The sequence below is a fragment of the Mobula hypostoma genome, unplaced genomic scaffold, assembly GCF_963921235.1.
Source record: "Mobula hypostoma unplaced genomic scaffold, sMobHyp1.1 scaffold_91, whole genome shotgun sequence".
NCBI lineage: Eukaryota > Metazoa > Chordata > Chondrichthyes > Myliobatiformes > Myliobatidae > Mobula > Mobula hypostoma.
In genome coordinates this window covers 119,096-133,361 of record NW_026948190.1, presented here as the reverse complement: position 1 = coordinate 133,361, position 14,266 = coordinate 119,096, and positions in this window count along the sequence as shown.

The following is a 14,266-nucleotide window of genomic DNA, read 5'->3' as shown; positions in this document are numbered from 1 at the left end:
ACCACCCCCTCCCTCCCCTACACCCCTCCCCGTCTCCGTCATCCCCTCCCTCCCCTACACCCTCCCAGTCTCCATCACCCCCTCCCTCCCCTACACCCCTCCCCGTCTCCACCACCCCCTCCCTCCCCTACACCCCTCCCCGACTCCACCACCCCCTCCCTCCCCTACACCCCTCCCCGTCTCCACCACCCCCTCCCTCCCCTACACCCCTCCCCGTCTCCGTCATCCCCTCCCTCCCCTACACCCTCCCCGTCTTCATCACCCCCTCCCTCCTCTACACCCCTCCCCGTCTCCATCACCCCCTCCCTCCCCTACACCCTCCCAGTCTCCATCACCCCCTCCCTCCCCTACACCCCTCCCCGTCTCCATCATCCCCTCCCTCCCCTACACCCTCCCCATCTCCATCACCCCCTCCCTCCCCTACACCCTCCCCGTCTCCGTCACCCCCTCCCTCTCCAACACCCCTCCCCGTCTCCATCACCCCCTCCCTCCCCTACACCCCTCCCCGTCTCCATCATCCCCTCCCTCCCCTACACCCTCCCCATCTCCATCACCCCCTCCCTCCCCTACACCCCTCCCCATCTCCGTCACCCCCTCCCTCCCCTACACCCTCCCCGTCTCCGTCACCCCCTCCCTCCCCTACACCCCTCCCCGTCTCCATCACCCCCTCCCTCCCCTACACCCTCCCCGTCTCCGTCACCCCCTCCCTCCCCTACACCCTCCCTGTCTCCATCACACCCTCCCTCCCCTACACCCTCCCCGTCTCCATCACCCCATCCCTCCCCTACACCCTCCCCGTCTCCATCACCCCCTCCCTCCCCTACACCCCTCCCCATCTCCATCACCCCCTCACTCCCCTACACCCCTCACAGTCTCCATCACCCCCTCCCTCCCCTGCACCCCTCCCCGTCTCCATCACCCCCTCACTCCCCTACACACCTCCCCATCTCCATCACCCCCTCCCTCCCCTACACCCCTCACCGTCTCCGTCACCCCATCCCTCCCCTACACCCTCCCCGTCTCCATCACCCCCTCCCTCCCCTACACCCCTCCCCGTCTCCGTCACCCCCTCCCTCCCCTACACCCCTCCCCGTCTCCATCACCCCCTCCCTCCCCTACACCCCTCCCCGTCTCCGTCACCCCCTCCCTCCCCTACACCCCTCACCATCTCCGTCACCCCCTCCCTCCCCTACACCCTCCCCGTCTCCATCACACCCTCCCTCCCCTACACCCTCCCCGTCTCCATCACCCCATCCCTCCCCTACACCCTCCCCGTCTCCATCACCCCCTCCCTCCCCTACACCCTCCCCGTCTCCGTCACCCCATCCCTCCCCTACACCCTCCCCGTCTCCGTCACCCCCTCCCTCCCCTACACCCCTCCCCGTCTCCGTCACCCCCTCCCTCCCCTACACCCCTCCCCGTCTCCATCACACCCTCCCTCCCCTACACCCCTCCCCGTCTCCGTCACACCCTCCCTCCCCTACACCCCTCCCCGTCTCCGTCACCCCCTCCCTCCCCTACACCCTCCCCGTCTCCGTCACCCCCTCCCTCCCCTACACCCCTCCCCGTCTCCGTCACCCACTCCCTCCCCTACACCCTCCCCGTCTCCATCACCCCCTCCCTCCCCTACACCCTCCCCGTCTCCATCACCCCCTCCCTCCCCTACACCCTCCCCGTCTCCATCACCCCCTCCCTCCCCTACACCCTCCCCGTCTCCATCACCCCCTCCCTCCCCTACACTCTCCCCGTCTCCATCACCCCCTCCCACCCCTACACCCCTCCCCGTCTCCATCACCCCCTCCCTCCCCTACACCCCTCCCCGTCTCCATCACCCCCTCCCACCCCTACACCCCTCCCCGTCTCCATCACCCCCTACCTCCCCTACACCCTCCCCGTCTCCATCACCCCCTCCCTCCACTACACCCTCCCCGTCTCCATCACCCCCTCCCTCCCCTACACCCTCCCCGTCTCCATCACCCCCTCCCTCCCCTACACCCCTCCCCGTCTCCATCACCCCCTCCCTCCCCCACACCCCTCCCCGTCTCCATCACCCCCTCCCTCCCCTACACCCCTCCCCGTCTCCATCACCCCCTCCCTCCACTACACCCCTCCCCGTCTCCATCACCCCCTCCCTCCCCTACACCCCTCCCCGTCTCCATCACCCCCTCCCTCCCCTACACCCCTCCCCGTCTCCATCACCCCCTCCCTCCCCTACACCCTCCCCGTCTCCATCACCCCCTCCCTCCCCTACACCTTCCCCGTCTCCATCACCCCCCCTCCCCTACACCCTCCCCGTCTCCGTCACCCACTCCCTCCCCTACACCCCTCCCCGTCTCTATCACCCCCTCCCTCCCCTGCACCCCTCCCCGTCTCCATCACCCCCTCCCTCCCCTAAACCCCTCCCCGTCTCGATCACACCCTCCCTCCCCTACACCCCTCCCCGTCTCCATCACCCCCTCCCTCCCCTACACCCCTCCCCGTCTCCATCACCCCATCCCTCCCCTACACCCCTCCCTGTCTCAATCACCCCCTCCCTCCCCTACACCCTCCCCGTCTCCATCACCCCCTCCCTCCCCTACACCCCTCCCCGTCTCCGTCACCCCCTCCCTCCCCTACACCCTCCCCGTCTCCGTCACCCCCTCCCTCCCCTACACCCTCCCCGTCTCCGTCACCCCCTCCCTCCCCTACACCCCTCCCCGTCTCCGTCACCCCCTCCCTCCCCTACACCCCTCCCCGTCTCCGTCACCCCCTCCCTCCCCTAGACCCCTCCCCGTCTCCGTCACCCCCTCCCTCCTCTACACCCTCCCCGTCTCCGTCACCCCCTCCCTCCCCTACACCCCTCCCCGTCTCCATCACCCCCTCCCTCCCCTACACCCCTCCCCGTCTCCATCACCCCCTCCCTCCCCTACACCCTCCCCGTCTCCATCACCCCATCCCTCCCCTACACCCCTCCCCGTCTCCATCACCCCCTCCCTCCCCTACACCCCTCCCCGTCTCCATCACCCCCTCCCTCCCCTACACCCCTCCCCGTCTCCATCACCCCCTCCCTCCCCTACACCCTCCCCGTCTCCGTCACCCCCTCCCTCCCCTACACCCCTCCCAGTCTCCGTCACCCCCTCCCTCCCCTACACCCCTCCCCGTCTCCGTCACCCCCTCCCTCCCCTACACCCCTCCCCGTCTCCGTCACCCCCTCCCTCCCCTACACCCCTCCCCGTCTCCGTCACCCCCTCCCTCCCCTACACCCTCCCCGTCTCCGTCACCCACTCCCTCCCCTACACCCCTCCCCGTCTCCAACACCCCCTACCTCCCCTACACCCTCCCCGTCTCCATCACCCCCTCCCTCCACTACACCCCTCCCCGTCTCCATCACCCCCTCCCTCCCCTACACCCTCCCCGTCTCCATCACCCCCTCCCTCCCCTACACCCCTCCCCGTCTCCATCACCCCCTCCCTCCCCCACACCCCTCCCCGTCTCCATCACCCCCTCCCTCCCCTACACCCCTCCCCGTCTCCATCACCCCCTCCCTCCACTACACCCCTCCCCGTCTCCATCACCCCCTCCCTCCCCTACACCCCTCCCCGTCTCCATCACCCCCTCCCTCCCCTACACCCCTCCCCGTCTCCATCACCCCCTCCCTCCCCTACACCCTCCCCGTCTCCATCACCCCCTCCCTCCCCTACACCTTCCCCGTCTCCATCACCCCCCCTCCCCTACACCCTCCCCGTCTCCGTCACCCACTCCCTCCCCTACACCCCTCCCCGTCTCTATCACCCCCTCCCTCCCCTGCACCCCTCCCCGTCTCCATCACCCCCTCCCTCCCCTAAACCCCTCCCCGTCTCGATCACACCCTCCCTCCCCTACACCCCTCCCCGTCTCCATCACCCCCTCCCTCCCCTACACCCTCCCGGTCTCCATCACCCCATCCCTCCCCTACACCCCTCCCCGTCTCCATCACCCCATCCCTCCCCTACACCCCTCCCTGTCTCAATCCCCTCCCTCCCCTACACCCCTCCCCGTCTCCATCACCCCCTCCCTCCCCTACACCCCTCCCCGTCTCCGTCACCCCCTCCCTCCCCTACACCCTCCCCGTCTCCGTCACCCCCTCCCTCCCCTACACCCTCCGCGTGTCACCCCCTCCCTCCCCTACACCCCTCCCCGTCTCCGTCACCCCCTCCCTCCCCTACACCCTCCCCGTCTCCGTCACCCACTCCCTCCCCTACACCCCTCCCCGTCTCCGTCACCCCCTCCCTCCCCTAGACCCCTCCCCGTCTCCGTGACCCCCTCCCTCCTCTACACCCTCCCCGTCTCCGTCACCCCCTCCCTCCCCTACACCCCTCCCCGTCTCCATCACCCCCTCCCTCCCCTACACCCCTCCCCGTCTCCATCACCCCCTCCCTCCCCTACACCCTCCCCGTCTCCATCACCCCATCCCTCCCCTACACCCCTCCCCGTCTCCATCACCCCCTCCCTCCCCTACACCCCTCCCCGTCTCCATCACCCCCTCCCTCCCCTACACCCTCCCCGTCTCCGTCACCCCCTCCCTCCCCTACACCCCTCCCAGTCTCCGTCACCCCCTCCCTCCCCTACAACCCTCACCGTCTCCGTCACCCCCTCCCTCCCCTACACCCCTCCCCGTCTCCGTCACCCCCTCCCTCCCCTACACCCCTCCCCGTCTCCGTCACCCCCTCCCTCCCCTACACCCTCCCCGTCTCCGTCACCCACTCCCTCCCCTACACCCCTCCCCGTCTCCATCACCCCCTCCCTCCCCTGCACCCCTCCCCGTCTCCATCACCACCTCCCTCCCCTAAACCCCTCCCCGTCTCGATCACACCCTCCCTCCCCTACACCCCTCCCCGTCTCCATCACCCCCTCCCTCCCCTACACCCTCCCTGTCTCCATCACCCCATCCCTCCACTACACCCCTCCCTGTCTCAATCACCCCCTCCCTCCCCTACACCCTCCCCGTCTCCATCACCCCATCCCTCCCCTACACCCCTCCCCGTCTCCGTCACCCCCTCCCTCCCCTACACCCTCCCCGTCTCCGTCACCCCCTCCCTCCCCTACACCCCTCCACGTCTCCGTCACCCCCTCCCTCCCCTACACCCTACCCGTCTCCGTCACCCACTCCCTCCCCTACACCCCTCCCCGTCTCCGTCACCCCCTCCCTCCCCTAGACCCCTCCCCGTCTCCGTCACCCCCTCCCTCCTCTACACCCTCCCCGTCTCCATCACCCCCTCCCTCCCCTACACCCCTCCCCGTCTCCATCACCCCCTCCCTCCCCTACACCCCTCCCCGTCTCCATCACCCCCTCCCTCCCCTACACCCTCCCCGTCTCCATCACCCCATCCCTCCCCTACACCCCTCCCCGTCTCCATCACCCCCTCCCTCCCCTACACCCTCCCCGTCTCCATCACCCCATCCCTCCCCTACACCCTCCCCGTCTCCGTCACCCCCTCCCTCCCCTACACCCCTCCCCGTCTCCGTCACCCCCTCCCTCCCCTACACCCCTCCCCGTCTCCGTCACCCCCTCCCTCCCCTACACCCCTCCCCGTCTCCGTCACCCCCTCCCTCCCCTACACCACTCCCCGTCTCCGTCATCCCCTCCCTCCCCTACACCCCTCCCCGTCTCCGTCACCCCCTCCCTCCCCTACACCCCTCCCCGTCTCCGTCACCCACTCCCTCCCCTACACCCCTCCCCGTCTCCGTCACCCCCTCCCTCCCCTACACCCCTCCCCGTCTCCGTCACCCCCTCCCTCCCCTACACCCCTCCCCGTCTCCGTCACCCCCTCCCTCCCCTACACCCCTCCCCGTCTCCGTCACCCACTCCCTCCCCTACACCCCTCCCCGTCTCCGTCACCCCCTCCCTCCCCTACATCCTCCCCGTCTCCGTCACCCCCTCCCTCCCCTACACCCCTCCCCGTCTCCATCACCCCCTCCCTCCCCTACACCCCTCCCCGTCTCCATCACCCCCTCCCTCTCCTACACCCCTCCACCTCTCCACACCCCCTCCCTCCCCTACACCCCTCACCTTCTCCGTCACCCCCTCCCTCCCCTACACCCCTCCCCGACTCCATCACCCCCTCCCTCCCCTGCACCCCTCCCCGTCTCCATCACCCCTCCATCCCCTACACCCCTCCCTCCCCTACACCCCTCCCCGTCTCCATCACCCACTCCCTCCCCTACACCCTCCCCGTCTCCATCAGCCCCTCCCTCCCCTACACCCCTCCCCGTCTCCATCAGCCCCTCCCTCCCCTACATCCTCCCCGTCTCCGTCACCCCCTCCCTCCCCTACACCCCTCCCCATCTCCGTCACCCCCTCCTTCCCCTACACCCCTCCCCGTCTCCGTCACCCACTCCCTCCCCTACACCCCTCCCCGTCTCCGTCACCCCCTCCCTCCCCTACACCCCTCCCCGTCTCCATCACACCCTCCCTCCCCTGCACCCCTCCCCCTCTGCATCACCCCCTCCCTCCCCTACACCCTCCCCGTCTCCATCACCCCCCCTCCCCTACACCCTCCCCGTCTCCATCACCCCCTCCCTCCCCTACACCCTCCCCGTCTCCATCACCCCCCCTCCCCTACACCCTCCCCGTCTCCATCACACCCTCCCTCCCCTACACCCCTCCCCGTCTCCATCACCCCCTCCCTCCCCTACACCCCTCCCCGTCTCCGTCACCCCCTCCCTCCCCTACACCCCTCCCCGTCTCCGTCACCCCCTCCCTCCCCTACACCCCTCCCCTTCTCCGTCACCCCCTCCCTCCCCTACACCCTCCCCGTCTCCGTCACCCCCTCCCTCCCCTACACCCTCCCCGTCTCCATCACCCCCTCCCTCCCCTCCACCCTCCCCGTCTCCATCACCCCCTCCCTCCCCTACACCCTCCCCGTCTCCATCACCCCCTCCCTCCCCTACACCCTCCCCGTCTCCGTCACTCCCTCCCTCCCTTACACCCTCCCCGTCTCCGTCACCCCCTCCCTCCCCTGCACCCCTCCCCGTCTCCGTCACCCCCTCCCTCCCCTACACCACTCCCCGTCTCCGTCACCCCCTCCCTCCCCTACACCCCTCCCCGTCTCCGTCACCCCCTCCCTCCCCTACGCCCCTCCCCGTCTCCATCACCCCCTCCCTCCCCTACACCCCTCCCCGTCTCCGTCACCCCCTCCCTCCCCTACATCCCTCCCCGTCTCCGTCACCCCCTCCCTCCCCTACACCCCTCCCCGTCTCCGTCACCCCCTCCCTCCCCTACACCCCTCCCCGTCTCCGTCACCCCGTCCCTCCCCTACACCCCTCCCCGTCTCCGTCACCCACTCCCTCCCCTACACCCCTCCCCGTCTCCATCACCCCCTCCCTCCCCTGCACCCCTCCCCGTCTCCATCACCCCCTCCCTCCCCTAAACCCCTCCCCGTCTCCATCACCCCCTCCCTCCCCTACACCCCTCCCCGTCTCCATCACCCCCTCCCTCCCCTACACCCTCCCGGTCTCCATCACCCCATCCCTCCCCGACACCCCTCCCCGTCTCCATCACCCCATCCCTCCCCGACACCCCTCCCCGTCTCAATCACCCCCTCCCGCCCCTACACCCTCCCCGTCTCCATCACCCCCTCCCACCCCTACACCCCTCCCCGTCTCCATCACCCCCTCCCTCCCCTACACCCTCCCCGTCTCCATCACCCCCTCCCTCCCCTACACCCCTCCCCGTCTCCATCATTCCCTCCCTCCCCTACACCCCTCCCCGTCTCCATCACCCCCTCCCTCCCCTACACCCCTCCCCGTCTCCGTCACCCCCTCCCTCCCCTACACCCCTCCCCGTCTCCGTCACCCCCTCCCTCCCCTACACCCCTCCCCGTCTCCATCACCCCCTCCCTCCCCTACACCCTCCCCGTCTCCGTCACCCCCTCCCTCCCCTACACCCTCCCCGTCTCCATCACACCCTCCCTCCCCTACACCCTCCCCGTCTCCATCACCCCATCCCTCCCCTACACCCCTCCCCGTCTCCATCACCCCCTCCCTCCCCTACACCCCTCCCCGTCTCCATCACCCCCTCCCTCCCCTACACCCCTCACAGTCTCCATCACCCCCTCCCTCCCCTGCACCCCTCCCCGTCTCCATCACCCCCTCACTCCCCTACACACCTCCCCATCTCCATCACCCCCTCCCTCCCCTACACCCCTCACCGTCTCCGTCACCCCATCCCTCCCCTACACCCTCCCCGTCTCCATCACCCCCTCCCTCCCCTACACCCCTCCCCGTCTCCGTCACCCCCTCCCTCCCCTACACCCCTCCCCGTCTCCATCACCCCCTCCCTCCCCTACACCCCTCCCCGTCTCCGTCACCCCCTCCCTCCCCTACACCCCTCACCATCTCCGTCACCCCCTCCCTCCCCTACACCCTCCCCGTCTCCATCACACCCTCCCTCCCCTACACCCCTCCCCGTCTCCATCACCCCATCCCTCCCCTACACCCCTCCCCGTCTCCATCACCCCCTCCCTCCCCTACACCCTCCCCGTCTCCGTCACCCCATCCCTCCCCTACACCCTCCCCGTCTCCGTCACCCCCTCCCTCCCCTACACCCCTCCCCGTCTCCGTCACCCCCTCCCTCCCCTACACCCCTCCCCGTCTCCATCACACCCTCCCTCCCCTACACCCCTCCCCGTCTCCGTCACCCCCTCCCTCCCCTACACCCCTCCCCGTCTCCGTCACCCCCTCCCTCCCCTACACCCCTCCCCGTCTCCGTCACACCCTCCCTCCCCTACACCCCTCCATGTCTCCATCACCCACTCCCTCCCCTACACCCTCCCCGTCTCCATCACCCCCTCCCTCCCCTACACCCTCCCCGTCTCCATCACCCCCTCCCTCCCCTACACCCTCCCCGTCTCCATCACCCCCTCCCTCCCCTACACCCTCCCCGTCTCCATCACCCCCTCCCTCCCCTACACTCTCCCCGTCTCCATCACCCCCTCCCACCCCTACACCCCTCCCCGTCTCCATCACCCCCTCCCTCCCCTACACCCCTCCCCGTCTCCATCACCCCTCCCACCCCTACACCCCTCCCCGTCTCCATCACCCCCTACCTCCCCTACACCCTCCCCATCTCCATCAACCCCTACCTCCACTACACCCTCCCCGTCTCCATCACCCCCTCCCTCCCCTACACCCTCCCCGTCTCCATCACCCCCTCCCTCCCCTACACCCCTCCCCGTCTCCATCACCCCCTCCCTCCCCCACACCCCTCCCCGTCTCCATCACCCCCTCCCTCCCCTACACCCCTCCCCGTCTCCATCACCCCCTCCCTCCACTACACCCCTCCCCGTCTCCATCACCCCCTCCCTCCCCTACACCCCTCCCCGTCTCCATCACCCCCTCCCTCCCCTACACCCCTCCCCGTCTCCATCACCCCCTCCCTCCCCTACACCCTCCCCGTCTCCATCACCCCCTCCCTCCCCTACACCTTCCCCGTCTCCATCACCCCCCCTCCCCTACACCCTCCCCGTCTCCGTCACCCACTCCCTCCCCTACACCCCTCCCCGTCTCTATCACCCCCTCCCTCCCCTGCACCCCTCCCCGTCTCCATCACCCCCTCCCTCCCCTAAACCCCTCCCCGTCTCGATCACACCCTCCCTCCCCTACACCCCTCCCCGTCTCCATCACCCCCTCCCTCCCCTACACCCTCCCGGTCTCCATCACCCCATCCCTCCCCTACACCCCTCCCCGTCTCCATCACCCCATCCCTCCCCTACACCCCTCCCCGTCTCAATCACCCCCTCCCTCCCCGTCTCCATCACCCCCTCCCTCCCCTACACCCCTCCCCGTCTCCGTCACCCCCTCCCTCCCCTACACCCTCCCCGTCTCCGTCACCCCCTCCCTCCCCTACACCCTCCCCGTCTCCGTCACCCCCTCCCTCCCCTACACCCCTCCCCGTCTCCGTCACCCCCTCCCTCCCCTACACCCTCCCCGTCTCCGTCACCCACTCCCTCCCCTACACCCCTCCCCGTCTCCGTCACCCCCTCCCTCCCCTAGACCCCTCCCCGTCTCCGTGACCCCCTCCCTCCTCTACACCCTCCCCGTCTCCGTCACCCCCTCCCTCCCCTACACCCCTCCCCGTCTCCGTCACCCCCTCCCTCCCCTACACCCCTCCCCGTCTCCATCACCCCCTCCCTCCCCTACACCCTCCCCGTCTCCATCACCCCATCCCTCCCCTACACCCCTCCCCGTCTCCATCACCCCCTCCCTCCCCTACACCCCTCCCCGTCTCCATCACCCCCTCCCTCCCCTACACCCTCCCCGTCTCCGTCACCCCCTCCCTCCCCTACACCCCTCCCAGTCTCCGTCACCCCCTCCCTCCCCTACAACCCTCACCGTCTCCGTCACCCCCTCCCTCCCCTACACCCCTCCCCGTCTCCGTCACCCCCTCCCTCCCCTACACCCCTCCCCGTCTCCGTCACCCCCTCCCTCCCCTACACCCTCCCCGTCTCCGTCACCCACTCCCTCCCCTACACCCCTCCCCGTCTCCATCACCCCCTCCCTCCCCTGCACCCCTCCCCGTCTCCATCACCCCCTCCCTCCCCTAAACCCCTCCCCGTCTCGATCACACCCTCCCTCCCCTACACCCCTCCCCGTCTCCATCACCCCCTCCCTCCCCTACACCCTCCCTGTCTCCATCACCCCATCCCTCCCCTACACCCCTCCCTGTCTCAATCACCCCCTCCCTCCCCTACACCCTCCCCGTCTCCATCACCCCATCCCTCCCCTACACCCCTCCCCGTCTCCGTCACCCCCTCCCTCCCCTACACCCTCCCCGTCTCCGTCACCCCCTCCCTCCCCTACACCCCTCCCCGTCTCCGTCACCCCCTCCCTCCCCTACACCCTCCCCGTCTCCGTCACCCACTCCCTCCCCTACACCCCTCCCCGTCTCCGTCACCCCCTCCCTCCCCTAGACCCCTCCCCGTCTCCGTCACCCCCTCCCTCCTCTACACCCTCCCCGTCTCCGTCACCCCCTCCCTCCCCTACACCCCTCCCCGTCTCCATCACCCCCTCCCTCCCCTACACCCCTCCCCGTCTCCATCACCCCCTCCCTCCCCTACACCCACCCCGTCTCCATCACCCCATCCCTCCCCTACACCCCTCCCCGTCTCCATCACCCCCTCCCTCCCCTACACCCCTCCCCGTCTCCATCACCCCCTCCCTCCCCTACACCCTCCCCGTCTCCGTCACCCCCTCCCTCCCCTACACCCCTCCCCGTCTCCGTCACCCCCTCCCTCCCCTACACCCCTCCCTGTCTCCGTCACCCCCTCCCTCCCCTACACCCCTCCCCGTCTCCGTCACCCCCTCCCTCCCCTACACCCCTCCCCGTCTCCGTCATCCCCTCCCTCCCCTACACCACTCCCCGTCTCCGTCACCCCCTCCCTCCCCTACACCCCTCCCCGTCTCCGTCCCCCCTCCCTCCCCTACACCCCTCCCCGTCTCCGTCACCCACTCCCTCCCCTACACCCCTCCCCGTCTCCGTCACCCCCTCCCTCCCCTACACCCCTCCCCGTCTCCGTCACCCCCTCACTCCCCTACACCCCTCCCCGTCTCCGTCACCCCCTCCCTCCCCTACACCCCTCCCCGTCTCCGTCACCCACTCCCTCCCCTACACCCCTCCCCGTCTCCGTCACCCCCTCCCTCCCCTACATCCTCCCCGTCTCCGTCACCCCCTCCCTCCCCTACACCCCTCCCCGTCTCCATCACCCCCTCCCTCCCCTACACCCTCCCTGTCTCCATCACCCCCTCCCTCTCCTACACCCCTCCACCTCTCCACACCCCCTCCCTCCCCTACACCCCTCACCTTCTCCGTCACCCCCTCCCTCCCCTACACCCCTCCCCGACTCCATCACCCCCTCCCTCCCCTGCACCCCTCCCCGTCTCCATCACCCCTCCATCCCCTACACCCCTCCCTCCCCTACACCCCTCCCCGTCTCCATCACCCACTCCCTCCCCTACACCCTCCCCGTCTCCATCAGCCCCTCCCTCCCCTACACCCCTCCCCGTCTCCATCAGCCCCTCCCTCCCCTACATCCTCCCCGTCTCCGTCACCCCCTCCCTCCCCTACACCCCTCCCCATCTCCGTCACCCCCTCCTTCCCCTACACCCCTCCCCGTCTCCGTCACCCACTCCCTCCCCTACACCCCTCCCCGTCTCCGTCACCCCCTCCCTCCCCTACACCCCTCCCCGTCTCCATCACACCCTCCCTCCCCTGCACCCCTCCCCCTCTGCATCACCCCCTCCCTCCCCTACACCCTCCCCGTCTCCATCACCCCCCCTCCCCTACACCCTCCCCGTCTCCATCACCCCCTCCCTCCCCTACACCCTCCCCGTCTCCATCACCCCCCCTCCCCTACACCCTCCCCGTCTCCATCACACCCTCCCTCCCCTACACCCTCCCCGTCTCCATCACCCCCTCCCTCCCCTACACCCTCCCCGTCTCCGTCACTCCCTCCCTCCCTACACCCTCCCCGTCTCCGTCACCCCCTCCCTCCCTCTCCTCACCCCTCCCTCCCCTGCACCCCTCCCCGTCTCCGTCACCCCCTCCCTCCCCTACACCACTCCCCGTCTCCGTCACCCCCTCCCTCCCCTACACCCCTCCCCGTCTCCGTCACCCCCTCCCTCCCCTACACCCCTCCCCGTCTCCATCACCCCCTCCCTCCCCTACACCCCTCCCCATCTCCGTCACCCCCTCCCTCCCCTACATCCCTCACCGTCTCCGTCACCGCCTCCCTCCCCTACACCCCTCCCCGTCTCCGTCACCCCCTCCCTCCCCTACACCCCTCCCCGTCTCCGTCACCCCGTCCCTCCCCTACACCCTCCCCGTCTCCGTCACCCACTCCCTCCCCTACACCCCTCCCCGTCTCCATCACCCCCTCCCACCCCTGCACCCCTCCCCGTCTCCATCACCCCTTCCCTCCCCTAAACCCCTCCCCGTCTCCATCACCCCCTCCCTCCCCTACACCCCTCCCCGTCTCCATCACCCCCTCCATCCCCTACACCCTCCCGGTCTCCATCACCCCATCCCTCCCCGACACCCCTCCCCGTCTCCATCACCCCATCCCTCCCCGACACCCCTCCCCGTCTCAATCCCCCCTCCCTCCCCTACACCCTCCCCGTCTCCATCACCCCCTCCCACCCCTACACCCCTCCCCGTCTCCATCACCCCCTCCCTCCCCTACACCCTCCCCGTCTCCGTCACCCCCTCCCTCCCCTACACCCTCCCCGTCTCCGTCACCCCATCCCTCCCCTACACCCCTCCCCGTCTCCGTCACCCCCTCCCTCCCCTACACCCTCCCCGTCTCCGTCACCCCCTCCCTCCCCTACACCCCTCCCCGTCTCCGTCACCCACTCCCTCCCCTACAGCCCTCCCCGTCTCCGTCACCCCCTCCCTTCCCTACACCCCTCCCCGTCTCCGTCACCCCCTCCCTCCCCTAGACCCCTCCCCGTCTCCGTCACCCCCTCCCTCCTCTACACCCTCCCCGTCTCCGTCACCCCCTCCCTCCCCTACACCCCTCCCCGTCTCCGTCACCCCCACCCACCCCCACACCCCTCCCCGTCTCCGTCACCCCCTCTCTCCCCTACACCCCTCCCCGTCTCCATCACCCCCTCCCTCCCCTACACCCCCCCACGTCTCCGTCACCCCCTCCCTCCCCTACACCCCTCCCCGTCTCCGTCACCCCCTCCCTCCCCTACACCCCTCCCCGTCTCCGTCACCCCCTCCCTCCCCTACACCCCTCCCCGTCTCCGTCACCCACTCCCTCCCCTACACCCCTCCCCGTCTCCGTCACCCCCTCCCTCCCCTACATCCTCCCCGTCTCCGTCACCCCCTCCCTCCCCTACACCCCTCCCCGTCTCCATCACCCCCTCCCTCCCCTACACCCTCCCCGTCTCCATCACCCCCTCCCTCCCCTACACCCCTCCACGTCTCCACACCCCCTCCCTCCCCTACACCCCTCACCTTCTCCGTCACCCCCTCCCTCCCCTACACCCCTCCCCGACTCCATCACCCCCTCCCTCCCCTACACCCCTCCCCGTCTCCATCACCCCTCCCTCCCCTACACCCCTCCCTCCCCTACACCCCTCCCCGTCTCCATCACCCCCTCCCTCCCCTACACCCTCCCCGTCTCCATCAGCCCCTCCCTCCCCTACACCCCTCCCCGTCTCCATCAGCCCCTCCCTCCCCTACATCCTCCCCGTCGCCGTCACCCCCTCCCTCCCCTACACCCCTCCCCGTCTCCATCACCCCCTC